Raw genomic sequence first — 14,198 nt, 5'->3', positions numbered from 1 at the left:
AACCCTCTCTTCAGGTTCTTGTCAATGAACTCTCTTAGCTCCTGCATCTCTCTGTCTGACATGGCGTACAGCTTGCCTACAGGGAGCTGTGCCCCAGGGAGTAAATTGATTTGACAGTCAAAGGGTCTATGCGGGGGTAGTTGGTCAGCTTCCCTTTCGCTGAAGACGTCGCGGAGATCTGCGTATTGTCGTGGTACCTTCACGTTCTCCGTTACTTCAGTCCCTGCTAGGGTGGCTTGGGCCCCTGCCAAACCCTTTCCCTCTTTGCAGTGTTCTAAGCAATGTGCTGAACCAAAAGAAACCACTCTCTGATGCCAGCCCACCAGCGGATCATGTAACGCTAGCCAGCTCATCCCCAATATAATGGGAGCTCCTCCCAAGGTGGCCACATTAAACGCTATCAGTTCGGTGTGCCTTGCCACCTTCATTATCATTGGGACGGTCTGCAAGCTGACTTCTCCTCCCAACAGCTCCCTGCCATCGATCGTGGTCACCTGCAGGGGGTTGCTTAAAGGGATCGTCTGTATCTGGTGTTCAGCTGCAAACTCTTTGCTCATGAAATTGCAGGAGCTGCCTGAGTCCAACAGCGCCTTTATCTTTAGAGGGTGTCCGTTTGGCAGCTCTAGCGCCACTTCTATCACTAGGGCGGGTTTAGGAGGTTCTGGCGTGGGCACTTTCACTGCTCTTTGGCCTGGCTGCTGTGCCCCGACGGTGGCAGCCAGGCGTTGGCTTTTACTTGCTTCGGTATTTCTTCCTCTCTTCCCTCCACAGCTCCTACCATCCCTTGCCATTCCTTCCTCTGGGGGCAGACTCTGGCAAAGTGACCTGGCTGTTGGCAGAGATAGCATTTCCGGGCGCCTTTTCCCTCCTTCTTTCCCCCCTCACTGGGCTTTGAAACTGCGCGCGCGCGCGCTGTTCCGATTTCCATCGGCTCTGCCGGCGGGAAAGTTGGCTCTGGAATGTCTGGAATGCGGAACTCCTTCCAACGTTCCCCCTTCCCTTCCCGCCTCTCCAATGCTCTCGCCTCCTGGCGCGCTCCTATGGTCAGCGCTGATTTGGTCAGCTGGTCCATAGACTCCGCCCTGGGCGCCCGGGAAAGTTCGTCTTTCACAGCCGAAGAAAGCCCTTCTTCAAAGAGCATTTGAATGGGTTCCGCCGATAGATCCCACCCCAATTTATGGATCAACATGGTGAACTCAGTCCAGTACTCACGGACAGATCGGCTCCCCTGTTTGCAAGCCATTAACTGTCTGCGGACCACTCCCTGTTCAATATCGCTGGAAAACATCAGATCCATGGCGCGAAAGAACTTCATCGTGTCCTTTAGGACGTCACTATTCGCTGCCATCAGGGGTCTAACCCAGTCTCTCGCCCCCTTTTCAAGATGCCCAATCACGAAAGCCACTCGTGATTCCTCGTCAGGGAATTCATCAAACTGCAGATTGAGGGCATATTGCATCTCTGTCCGAAAGCCATGATAGTCTTTGGGCTCCCCCCCAAACTTCTGCACCAATCCTGGTACCTTTCTGACGAGCTGGGTGTCTTTCCCCTTTTTGTCTGCATCCTGAGCCCTCCTCTCCTCAAGCCTCGCCGTCTGCAGCGCTAGCTGGACCTCCAACACCCGGTACCTTTCTTCCAGGCTTGGACCCGCTCCAGCTCCTGCTTCTCCGGTTCCGGCTGGGTTGCTCATGATGCCTTCTCCTGCACAAGCTGCTCACGAAGACTGTCGGAATGCTGTGATGGGACGATGAGCTGCTTGTGTGTAAAATCCTAGTCCCTCAGAGTTTGGTCAAGTTTGCAAACCTCTGTCTGTAACGGAGCCCCTTAAACATGGCTCCGTCAGTCGCTGGCAGATTCCGACAGTGGTTGCTTTCGGAATCGCTTCCAACATAAAAGCTCCTTAACGGAAACACGTCTTCTGGACTCTCTGCGTGACAGTTTCCGGCGAGGAGTGGGTGTCCCTACAGGAGGTCCTGAAACCTCCCCACTGTTTTCGCTGGAAGTGTCTCTGAGCCATCCCTCCAGCTCCCTTTCCCTCAGCTCAGCTCCTCTCCCCCTACTGGTTCCCTCTTCAGCTGCTGAGTCTCTCCCAACCTGTGTGAGCCCTTTCACTTCCCTTCCTTCCGATGGCAGTTCCCTGACACAACCTAATCAGGTACCCACTATTTGGCCAAAATATTTCAGTGGTACTCCTATAATCCCAAAATCTAATAAAATCTTGAAAAGATAGAGCAACAAGCACAATCTGAAATGTTTGACAAGGCCTCAGGTATCTAGGGACTTAGGGATAAGTTCCATATTTTTGTTAGAAAATCAACAAATTCATATTTGAGTTTTATTAGAACACTTGAGTGGATACCATTCGGACCTGGTGATTTTTCAGTTTCCATTTTGCCAGTAAGGCCTAGAACTTTGTCTCTTATCGCCACTATTTGCTTCAGTTCCTCAGACTCCATTCCTGCCATTTATCTTCCACTGTGAATACATTTGCAAATAATTGGTTCAGCTTCTCTACAATCTCCTTATCCTCTTTTAGCACACCTTGAGCTCCCTGGTCATCCAAATGTCCAACCACCTCCCTAGCCAGTCTCCTACTGCTCACATATTTTATTTTATTTTTGTCTTAATGGTTTTAATGATAAAGCACTGAGGAATCTATTTAGAGGCATAAACTAATTCTCTTTTGACTGAGGAAAAAGATAACCTTTTAAATGATTTTTATCAAAAAGGAAATGGCAGTTTGAGCTGAATCGCTGAAAATACAAATACTATTTTAAAAATAAGATTAGAGCCCTTCATCACTGCTGACAAATGTATTTTTGGGAATGATATGAGTAGGAGATGGAAAGCACATCCTAGAACCATGTTTCTACACATTTTCAGCAATATCTAACTGAGAACGACATTAACATATCTTAAATCTCTAACCATTGATTTACACTTCTTCTGAGTGTGGGTCCCATGTGTTTGAAGACAACGTTTACTCTCCATAGAGCTCTATTAGGAAATCCCCGATTTGTATTGCAATCCAAAGCATGTTCACACAGAAGTAAATCTCACTCAGTTTAATGAGACTTATTCACATGTAAGTGTGCAGAGGATTGCAGCCTTCACCCCCCCACCCTGTATTTCAGTTCCATGTGTTCCCCTAAGATCTAGTCCTTCCTTTTGGCCCTCATGGGTTGTTGGTCCAATTCTCAAGCATCTTTGTTGAGTACATCTACTAGGAGTAACTAGGAGAATATAGGTACTCAACAAATAATGTTTGGTAATCTATCATGTTCCCTGTTTACCAGGACTGCCATACACCCGGATTTTCTCGGACATTACTGGGATTTCAAAGGTGGAATTGATGTCTGGGGGGGATTTCTGAAATGTGGTGCTTTGTGCTGGATCTTAGGCTAATCAATCGGAAAATCATTTGGGGTGTCCTGGTTTTTACTTTTTGAAATATGACAACCCTACTGTTTACATGATTGGGACACGGGTGGCACTGTGGGTTAAACCACAGAGCCTAGGACTTGCTGATCAGAAGGTCGGCGGTTCGAATCCCCACGATGGGGTGAGCTCCCGTTGCTTGGTCCCAGCTCCTGCGCACCTAGCAGTTCAAAAGCACGTCAAAGTGCAAATAGATAAATAGGTACCGCTCCGGCGGGAAGGTAAACTGTGTTTCCGTGTGCTGCTCTGGTTCGCCATAAGTGGCTTAGTCACTTCCACATGACCCGGAAGCTGTACGCCGGCTCCCTTGGCCAATAAAGCGAGATGAGCGCCACAACCCCAGAGTCGGCCACAACTGGACCTAATGGTCAGGGGTCCCTTTACCTTTACTGTTTACATGAAGGTTCTCCAGGTCAGCCTTCAGTTGTCTGTTGCAGTGACCCTAATGCTGAAATCAATCCTAAGATGTATACAAAATATTTTTCTTCCTCTCTCCTAACACTGGAACCCAAGGATATCCAATGAACTGAATGTGGGATGATTCAGGACAGATGAAAGAAGTGCTTCCTCACATAGTACATAGTTAAACTATGGCATGGCTACTATCCACAATGGCTATGTGCTGCCTCCACTGTCAGGGCAGTGTGCCTCTGAATACCAGTTGCAGGTGGGCAGAGTAATGTAGCAGTGATGTCCTGCTGGTGGGCTTCCCATAGGTAGATCTCGCTGGCCACTGTGAGAACAGCATGCTGGACTAGAAGGGCCATTGGGCTGATCTGGCAGGCTCTCATGTTCTTACAGTATGTGTCATGTCTTCAGAAATCTTTTCATCCATAGGATGTGGGAATTCAAAATTGGAACCCTAGGCAGTGAAGGAATGATAGGTACAGAAATGCATAGCTTGATGGGTTAACCCACTGTGTATCTGTAGTCATCCTTCCATCAAAGAATCAAGCTAAGCAGCAACTAGGGTAAGTTTACGCATTATATCCTTATATCACATTTGAACCACATTCTTTCCCTCAAATAATTCTGGGCACTATTGTTTGCTAAGGTTTACTGGGAATTGTAACTCTGTGGGGTGTAGGAGAAGTGCAGTGCCCATGATTCACTGAGGAAAAGAATGTGTTTCGAATGTGCTTTACAGGTATAGTTTGTACACAACTCTGTTTCCAGAAGCAGCTGCACAGAAAGATTGCCAGTTATGACAAGCCCAACTAGTCTCAAAGCCACTTCCCCACTTCTTCCTGGAGCAATGTTTCACATTTTTTTTAAAAAAAACAACAATTCAAATTGGCCAAGAAAGAAAAACCAGAGACACATATTTTTAAGGAAAACTAAAAGCCTGGGTAAAGGTAGATGTGTCAATACCAGAGAGAAGGGGGAAGCAGAGCATGTTTTGCAGCAGAAAAACCCACACTGGCCCCTGTAGGTAGGTACGTTCATAAGCAACCCAAGTTAATAACCAGTATTGGTTCAAAAGGTTGAATGCACTGTGAGCAAATCTCCACATTTGCACAAATATAAGTGCTATGGGTCTATAAGCTTTGTAGCTTGGATGTTTAATTTGACAAAGGATTTTTATCCATTTCACTGAGACCTTTCACTGAGTGTCAGGTACACTCAATTAGCCTGGCCACTTTACAGAAACCACTCAGACCGATATCTGCACTGAGATATGGCTGACTCTGCTGTATTGCCAAGTAGCCAAATCCTACCCTGGCTCCATTGAAGGCTTGCATATAGGAAACATGGCAGCTGATATACCGTAAATTACTAGATTTCACAAATTCATTATCTCCCAGTGTCTTAGAAGACATAATACTTAACTTGCTCTGTAACTGCTGAACACTGATGAGAAAGGACGACTTGGCATATTTTGCAGAAGAGTATGTATAATACCACTAAAATGTTAGCTGTAACCATCATTCTAACGATGTCATCTGCAAAAAAAAAAAAAAAAGCATAAAAACAAAGGAAAATAAATTATGGGCTTTTTCTATTAAACTATTTCCTAAAGAGTAAAGAAAAATAAAGCCATAAAACATCAATGACAGAATGTTGAACAAAGACCTATTCAACTGGAAGCAGTGAAATTGGCATAGGAAATAAATTTCTGCAACCATACTTACCTCTATAATTAGTACAAAATCGTTAACAAAAGTTCATTAACAAAAGTACACTGAATGTAGGTTAGGCCTTGTGACACCTTCTAAGGACAGTGAATATTCATTTGTGCCTTGTATTATCCTGCTGGACAATAGTTATATAAGGATGTTTCTATTTTAAGATAACCTCAGGAGGTAACATTGGGATACATGAATGAAGAATACTGTATATGAAAATCTGAAACTTGGGGTGGATGGTGTGTTAGGGTAGGGTACCCAGGTGTTTTTCTCCAGCCAGAACTCACCAGAACTCAGTTCCAGCACCTTCCAGGTGGGCACCGTTGCCATTATAAGAGAACAAGGAAGGCTTTCATGGTGAGTTCCAGCCAGTGCTTTTCTTCCAGGGGGAAAAGTGCTGGTACTGCATACACTTGAGTACCCCCAGAAAAAAGCACTGGTTCCAGCACCTCTTTTTCTAGAAAAATAGCACTGGTAGTACCTCTGGTGGGGGACGTACCTTTCTGGGGTAGTTTGTCCACCTTTGGTCCCCACTCTGCACTCAGCTTTCACCTGTGGCTCCTAAAAGCTGTCAGCATGCAGTGGTGCCCACACCCTAGGAATGACTTTGACTGGCTGGCTAAACCAGGTGAGAGTAGTTGATGGGCCTCAGTTAAGAACTTCCTTTGCAAGTGAATACTGGCTCCAGCAGATTGAGTGGATGAGACAAATAGTGGGTCCAATGGTCAAGAAGGCTTTTTTGCACATGTTGTAGAGGGAAGTGAGGGGCAGATGGGAAGGTAGCCCATCTAGGAGAGACCTTGCAGCATATCTTCAGGATAAGAAAAGGGTAAGGAGTAAACCCTACACAAATCTGGAGTAGAGTCCCTAAGAGGGTTGGATGGCACCTTGCACATCTCCTTCCAGCAACTCCTGCAGCCCAGCTGGTGCCAAATGTATTGCTCTGCTTTTCTTTGGACCACATCAACAAGGTCAACAACAAGGCTGGGGTGGAAAGAGCGACTCAAGGCTTAACTTCTACCTCCCCGCAACCCATCATCCCATCCCCAAACTCCTTTGGTATTGTAGAAGCAGTTGAGTGGTTCTTTAGTTCATTTCTTTGGATTCCAAGTTAAATGTAGGTTTGACAATACCATAGTACACCATGCAGGGTTATTTTCATAAGTATTGGAGGGAGCTTGAGATTTAACAGTTGAAATTTTACAGTTGGAGGAGTTTCAGGATAAGGGAGTCGATGAGGGAGGTGTGAGGGTTTCCAAAGAAAGATGAGGGCTAAATATTAATACCCACTGTCTTGTTTGTCTGGTGAACATCAGGAGAAGGGAGGCAGTAACATGCATCTTTAAGACCCTAGTGAAAATACCAGTATTTCCTTATGTACCCCTTTAATAAACCAATAAACTTAGTTTAAAGTTCATCCTGTCTCTAGCGTTGGTGTCCATCTCACCTCTAATCCTGCTGTACCAGCTATTAGGAGGTGCAACTGCAACAGTAAGATTCCCTACCTCTATTCCTGTTTTTATCATAGCAAGCAGTTAAACGTAAGCTGCTCTCTAGGCAGCCTAGGTTTGGGTACCAGTATTCTTTGTACAATTTTACTTGAACCACTTTACTATTCCGTACACACTGAATTTTGTAATTCAGGAGTGAGGATATAAAACTATCATACTCTCAAATGCTGTTTTAGTGCTGTAATTAAATGCAGATTTAAAGTTGCAGTGCAGTGTTCCCAGTGACGTGCAATGACTCTGGATAAAAGATCCCTAGATATCTTGTTTCTGAAGCTACATCTGTAGATACGCATGTTTCTCTGATGTGTGATTAGGGACACAAACAGTCCTGCTAACCCTCTCCACAAGAAATCTCGCTTGCAGAGAACCCGGTTGGAAGAGCAGAACCCTGAAAAAAAGCAAGGCATCCCCAATAAGCAAAGCCAGGGACAAAATAGGAACAGTAATTTACAAGGTTACCTACAGGATAGGTAACAAGAACAGGAACCGTCTCTGATAGCTAGGGACAGCAAGAGGGCGTGTAACCTTTATCTAAATAATAGTTAATCTTAAAATAGAATGCTTCAGCACTAGTACGTGCTTCACCACATCTTTCAGGGGAGGGGTCTATATCCTAAAGAACTCTAGTGTAGATGTGTGTACGTAGAATAAAGCAAGGGAAAGAATAAAAGCAGTATCTTAACAGAGGCAGGTGATAGAAAAAGGGATAAGCCTGTCATACAGGAAGAACTGGTTCCTATGGGAAGATCAAGACCATCTCTATTATACCAGCTAAGCACAAAACATCTTAACATTGCATGCTCTGAAATTTTATAACAGTCAAATGCTAATAATTTTTAACTGCTGTGGAAAATATGTACACCCGTCTATTAACAGCATAGTCAAAAAAAGCTGTGATACACGGTAGTTTAACCCTGCTAACAAAGATTTGGAAAACAACCCCACATAGTTCAGGCTTATCAATTGTCTTGAAGATATTGATAGATTTACCTTATTCTCCATCAGGCCATGTGCCCCAGTTCCACGCTTAACTTGATTTCATTACTAATAGTTGCAGAATAAAACTGTCCTTCTTCCCTAATGTATCTTATTCAGAATTCACGGCTGCATGAATCAACTGAGAGGGGGGGAAGAGAAGCAGTTGGTGACCTACATTACCAATAATTTGAGAACAGCATATTGTTTCTAGTTTAAGAAACTTCTACTCTGTATGAGTCAGTGTAGGAAAACCCACAGCTCTTTAAAAAAAAAAAAATCTGCCTCCTTTCTCCTAACCCCTCCCACCTCCTTGAAGCCTGGTTCTAAGGTAATTTTAAGTTACGGGTTTCCTATCAGATTTCTGTGAAGTGTGAGTTCCTTTCTGGGGTAACACCTGGCCATTCGCTTAAGTTTATCAAAAGGATATTGATAGCATTGATATCCCAGCGACCTGTCTCAATGGGAACTAAGAAGGCAAGCTAGGGATGGGGGCAGCTTATCTCTGTCTGAAAGAGAACAAAAAAATAGACTGCAGTTTAAGTAAGAGGAAATAAGATGAGTTGGGGTTCTGTATGAATCCTAGATTTGATATGGTGGGCTCTGGTTGTCTGTTGAGTGTTTGAGCTATTTTTCCAACTATGCTCAACCTGTGTATTTGTAAATAAACGAAATATTGTGCCAGTACATCTCTAGAGATTGCCTTCCAAAAGTAATGAAAGCAGAGTAAATGCTGCAGCCCTGGAACTCTTACTGCCTGGAGAACTGCAGCGAGCACAATATTGCATTTATAGCATGCCCTAAGCCAGGGGTCAGCAAACTTTTTCAGCAGGCAGCCGGTCCCTCAGGCCTTGTGGGGGGCCGGAATGTATAAAAAAATGAACAAATTCCTTTGCCCCACAAATAACCCAGAAATGCATTTTAAATAGAAGCACACACTCTACTCAAATAAAAACACGCTGATTCCCGGACCGTCCGCAGGCCAGATTTAGAAGGCAATTGGGCCGGATCCGGCCCCCGGGTCTTAGTTTGCCTAGCCATACCCTAAGCTGACTAGGTTTCTAATCTTTTAGGGTTTGAAAACAGTGAATTAAAAGTTAAGCATTTTGTCAGGGCAACTTTCTCTAATTATCTGTACCAGCGCAAGTTTTCAGCAGTATTCATACCAAAATTGTCCAGCCTTGGTTCTGCTAGGGTGTTTCTAGATAGTCAACTCTTTATTCAAACCAATCATTGTTCTTCTCTTCCGCGAGGATACCTGCAACTGGTGTTCCATACTACTAGATATTAATCGGTCTCTGCAAACACTCAAAGAACCACCGGATATAGCTGATGCCATGACAACCCAAAATGGAAAAGTCCAGCTCTGTGCAACCTTTGAGGAAATGGAGAAACTGACTTTTTGATTCAGTGTGATTTTTGCGGCGTGAATAGGACATTGATAGCTGGTCTGAGGATGAGGGAAGTGTCATCAGAAAATAACCAGGATATGAAATCCAATCTTATTGGATAAGAACTTACGAAGGACATCAAACAGCAACACAGCAGATGAGGAAGCCATAGCAAGACAGGTGGCAATGACATCAGTTTCTAAGACAAAGCTGAAATGGAATGTAGCTATCAGACAACTTGACAACATTCTAAGATACTGGTGACATTTTCCCCTGATAAAATTTAGGTAAACTGGGGAGTGCAAAGGTTCTCAGCCCTTTGTGCCCAGCTCTAGACAACACAGAAGAATCTGGTCTCACCTCTGATCAATATAAAACACACAGAATGAAAGAGTACAGGTCACTTCTTCCACTTATACACCCCCCTCCTTTCTTCTTCCTTTTTATGACAGGTTTGCGCTTTGGTAGCTGCTTATAATGCTGAACTGGGTCCAGGCCTTTCTGTGAGTGGAAGGGCTGCTTCTGCTCATGGAAGCAGAGGTGGTACCTAGGCTCCCTTCTGCCCTTGGTAAGGAGCTATATTGGCCTCCCGCTACCCTCATCCCTTATGGCCTTGGCAAGCAGTTGCATAGCAACCTCACCACATTTGTTGCAGATGTTTACACACACACACACACACACACAGAGAGAGAGAGAGAGAGAGAGAGACAGACAGACAGACAGACAGACAGACAGCAAAGTGTATAAATCAACATTTTAATTCCTTTCACTTGCAATCATGAGTCTACTGCCTTTTCTGATGGCTAAATTTAACCCACTTGAATGTATTTCCAAAACCAGATTAACAAGAAGGGTATTGCATTTGTGTGTGTGTGTGTGTGTGTGTGTGTGTGTGTGTGTGTATGTTCTACCCACAGTAGTGGTTGTGGACAGAGAAAAACAATTCACCTGAATAGTAAAGTTTTTATTGTTGCTTACTTCCATTAACAAAATAAATACCTTTAGTAGGTTAGAAAGAATGTTGGGGCATACTGGGGTCAGGGGAAGGATTTAACATGTTTCTAAAATGGTGACCAGAAAGGCAGAAGGGTGCAATGGGATTTTAATGTTGGAAACTGCAACTTGGAATGCTTTTCAAGCATATGTAAATAGCTGCAAAATATAAACAAATGTGATTTTTAAACCTAACAGTGTACATGGGTTTTTGTTCACAAAAAGACGTGTGTGTGTGTGTGTGTGTGTGTGTGTGAAGTATTTGAATGTGTTTAGTCCTGTGTTATTATAGACATTATTTACTGGCAAGCTGCATGCATTAACACCCTATTTATCTCAATGGAAAAGGCTGTAGATCAGCTTTGTAAAAAAAAAACTTGCTAAACATACCATATTTTTAAGACTATGTTTTTTCCTAAATTTTTGAAGTTTAAAATAAGGGGTCATCTTATACACGGATAGTGCATAGTGCATTTTTTAAATTTTGAGTCCCAAAAAATAGGGGGCGTCTTATACACAGGGGCGTGTTATACACAGAAAAATATGGTAATCACTTCTGCTTTGTAATGGGGTAGAAGAACTGAAAATAATGCCAATATATTTCACATCTGGCAACCAATGCAGCACTTGGGTTTCGTATAGTACATGGGTAGGTGGGTCTAAAAAGCTTGGGACACAAATTTTCACAGCCCTCTAGCAGCTATGGTGGCTCATTTGCTGGAAGTAATGTATTCAACATTAACTCTGAAAGTTAAAAAGTTTCTAACCTATTCATTTCTAGTCAAGTGATATTTGTTAGAATGGAAGCGTGCTTCTTCTGAAGCTGGGCTAGTCACAAATGATGATGACATAATGGATGTAGAGAGGTTCTATTAGAATATAACCTTCAGAGAACACTTGGGGGTTTGTCACAGAAGGCCTATATGGAGGCACAGCAGGTAAAGAATCCCCTCTTGATTCTGTTGCACCTTGCTCCATAGATTCCTGGGGCATTTCCTTTCTTCGGAGAATGTTCTCCTAACTTGCAAGGCCAACATGGCCTTTGATCTTGGCCTGGCCTCAAGGCACTGAGGATCAAAGGAATTTGAGCTTCAAGGAATCTTTCTTGACTCTGCATATGAATGACCTTAAAAGTCAAGGAAGAATTCAGTGCCTTAGGCTCCTTGCATCTCACTCTATTCACATACTTGGTGTGGTACTTTCTTTTTCTTTTCTTTTTTGGTTCTTGTTTTTCACCAGTCTCTACTACTGGAATTTCTCACACTGGAGAACTGGAATAGATGCCCAAGAGGCTAACATGTTATCTGGTCCGCAAATCCTATGAGCCTCTGGAATGAAGATCACCTTGAGAAAGCAGAGATTGTTTGCAGCCTTTCTGTTTCTTAATGATGTAGGTATTAAAAAGAACCAATTTCAGAGTCCTTTTAGGTTTGAACCTCGGGCCTTGCCAATCTGCTTTTTTCTTGAAAGATTCAATGGACAAGTGGACAACGACTTGTATTATATCACGGGAAACAACAGGCTTAGCAGCAAGAATAAGCATTAGGAAGCAGCTTTAGTCTGTTTAAACATTTTATTACATGTGTCCCAATTATTAAGCAGTGAGAGGTTTCAGGCATCCTCTGAACATGAGCCTTGAGTTTGGTGGCCTTGGACTGAAGGCCATTGTAGAGTGGTAAAGGTCCTGTGATGTAAGTTTTATTTACTGATATGTACAGTATACATCTTACTGCCAACCTAGCAGTTCGAAAGCATATCAAAGTGCAAGCAGATAAATAGGTACAGCTCCAGCAAGAAGGTAAACGGCGTTTCCGTGTGCTGCTCTGGTTCGCCAGAAGTGGCTTAGTCATGCTGGCCACATGACCTGGAAGCTGTACACCGGCTCCCTCGGTCAAGAAAGCGAGACGAGCACCGCAACCGCAGAGTCGGTCACAACTGGACCTAATGGTCAGGGGTCCCTTTACCTTTACCTTACAGTATACATCTAGGCTGAGAAGGAAGTCTCACAACAATATATTCCAATATATCTTGCTTCCCCCATTAGATTTCTAGGGGTCTCCCAAATGCTGTATGACTTGATTCACAGTAGATGGCAAGCCAAGTCTCTACCTTTTTCATGTCCAGTTTCAAGATGGCCCAAGTCTTTTGTTCTCTTTCACACAGAGACACACACACAGTGACATTACCTGCAGCTGAAAAGAGGGGAAACAAAAAGAAACACATATTTTCCAGAAGGATATCCAGATAATTTAGTTTCTTCACCTGTATTTGGCAATCTCTTTAGTTACAGGGACGTGGGTGGCGCTGTGGGTAAAACCTCAACACCTAGGGCTTGCCGATCGCATGGTTGGCGGTTCAAATCCCCGCGGCGGGGTGAGCTCCCATCGTTCGGTCCCAGCTCCTGCCCACCTAGCAGTTCGAAAGCACCCTTAAGTGCAAGTCGATAAATAGGTACCGCTTTATAGCGGGAAGGTAAACGGCGTTTCCGTGTGCTGCGCTGGTGCTGGCTCACCAGAGCAGCTCCGTCACGCTGGCCACGTGACCCGGAAGTGTCTCCGGACAGCGCTGGCCCCCGGCCTCTTAAGTAAGATGGGCACACAACCCTAGAGTTGGACACGACTGGCCCGTACGGGCAGGGGTACCTTTACCTTTCTTTACCTTTTTTAGTTACAGTATATGCAGGCAGTTAGTATAGGATTGGGGGAAGATCTTATCAGATTGGTTTCTATACTCCTGCTAATCATTGCTCTTTTACAGTCAAGAGTCACTGAGTTTATGGGATCGTTGAGTGATGTTTCAAACTCATCTCTCAGTCTGTACCACTGTAAATCTAAGCATTTTATTTAGTAATATCAGTTGAAAACATTTTGCTCTTATCAGGAAAAAATTGTGTGTTATTTCAAAATAGGTTACAGCGGTACCTCGGGTTAAGAACTTAATTCATTCTGGAGGTCCGTTCTTAACCTGAAACTGTTCTTAGCCTGAGGTACCACTTTAGCTAATGGGGCCTCCCGCTGCCACACAATTTCTGTTCTCATCCTGAAGCAAAGTTCTTAACCCGAGGTACTATTTCTAGGTTAGTGGAGTCTGCAACCTGAAGCATCTGTAACCCAAGGTACCACTGTACTTTAATTGAAATATGTGTAAAACATACTGATTCAGCTTTTCTTTTCTTTTTGCTAAATACAATGAAATCCTGAACTCCGAGAGGAATATGAATAAAAAATAGACTTATTCTGTAAGAGAAGCTTTCAGTAAAACTGGGGAAAAGCAGATTAAATTTCTCGTATTCTGCATAACAAAGGCCACCATTTTCTCTGTGACTTTCATAGCAGACAGTGTGTAGATTTTTTAAAAGCCAAAACATTGGTCAATCTGGCTGTTTCACACTTCTTGTTGTGTTGCTGCTCCTTTGACCAGTCAGGGCAGGGCTGCAATAGCAGTTTTAAGGCTGAAGTCTTATGAGAATTTAGGAGTAATTCCCCCGGTGAACACAGACTTACCTCTAAGCAAACCATTCATGAATAGAACAAGGAAAAACTTTCAGATCAATCCTGCAGATCAAACAGTTTCTATGCAACTGTGAGCAAAAAGGAAAACATGTAACATAAGCAGATATTTATTTATTTAAAAGCTTAAACACTTCCTGTTCTGGTCCCTATTTTCCCCATCTTTGAATGACATTTTTACGTTGTTACAAAGGTTGTGCACCACTCCCAATCTCTGCCAAGCAATAGCAGCAGATTCATTCTTGCTACTTTTTC

The 14,198-nt window shown here is 43.6% G+C and overlaps 2 protein-coding genes across 8 annotated transcripts in view; one reads left to right on the top strand and one right to left on the bottom strand.

The window, feature by feature from the left end:
- IL23R (interleukin 23 receptor) overlaps positions 1-3,920 on the bottom strand; it is a 34,952-nt gene extending 31,032 nt beyond the window's left edge. The window contains exon 1 of the mRNA XM_081008919.1: positions 3,823-3,920. The gene's annotated coding sequence lies outside the window, so the exon portion shown is untranslated. The remainder of the gene's footprint in view (positions 1-3,822) is intronic.
- LOC308478833 (uncharacterized protein C1orf141 homolog) overlaps positions 1-14,198 on the top strand; it is a 61,682-nt gene that overhangs the window by 32,219 nt on the left and 15,265 nt on the right. Inside the window, exons 1-2 of one of the 7 annotated variants that reach the window (XM_081008921.1) lie at positions 11,312-11,372; positions 11,674-11,824. The exons of 3 other annotated variants lie outside the window; for them this stretch is intronic. The gene's annotated coding sequence lies outside the window, so the exon portion shown is untranslated. Of the gene's footprint in view, positions 1-11,293; positions 11,373-11,398; positions 11,825-14,198 lie in introns of those variants that run through there. 3 more of the 7 variants (XM_081008922.1, XM_081008925.1, XM_081008920.1) reach the window with 3 other exon arrangements.

This window comes from Podarcis pityusensis (genome assembly GCF_964106645.2).
Source record: "Podarcis pityusensis genome assembly, chromosome: 6".
Lineage (NCBI taxonomy): Eukaryota > Metazoa > Chordata > Lepidosauria > Squamata > Lacertidae > Podarcis > Podarcis pityusensis.
This window is presented reverse-complemented; position numbering and strand designations above follow the sequence as displayed.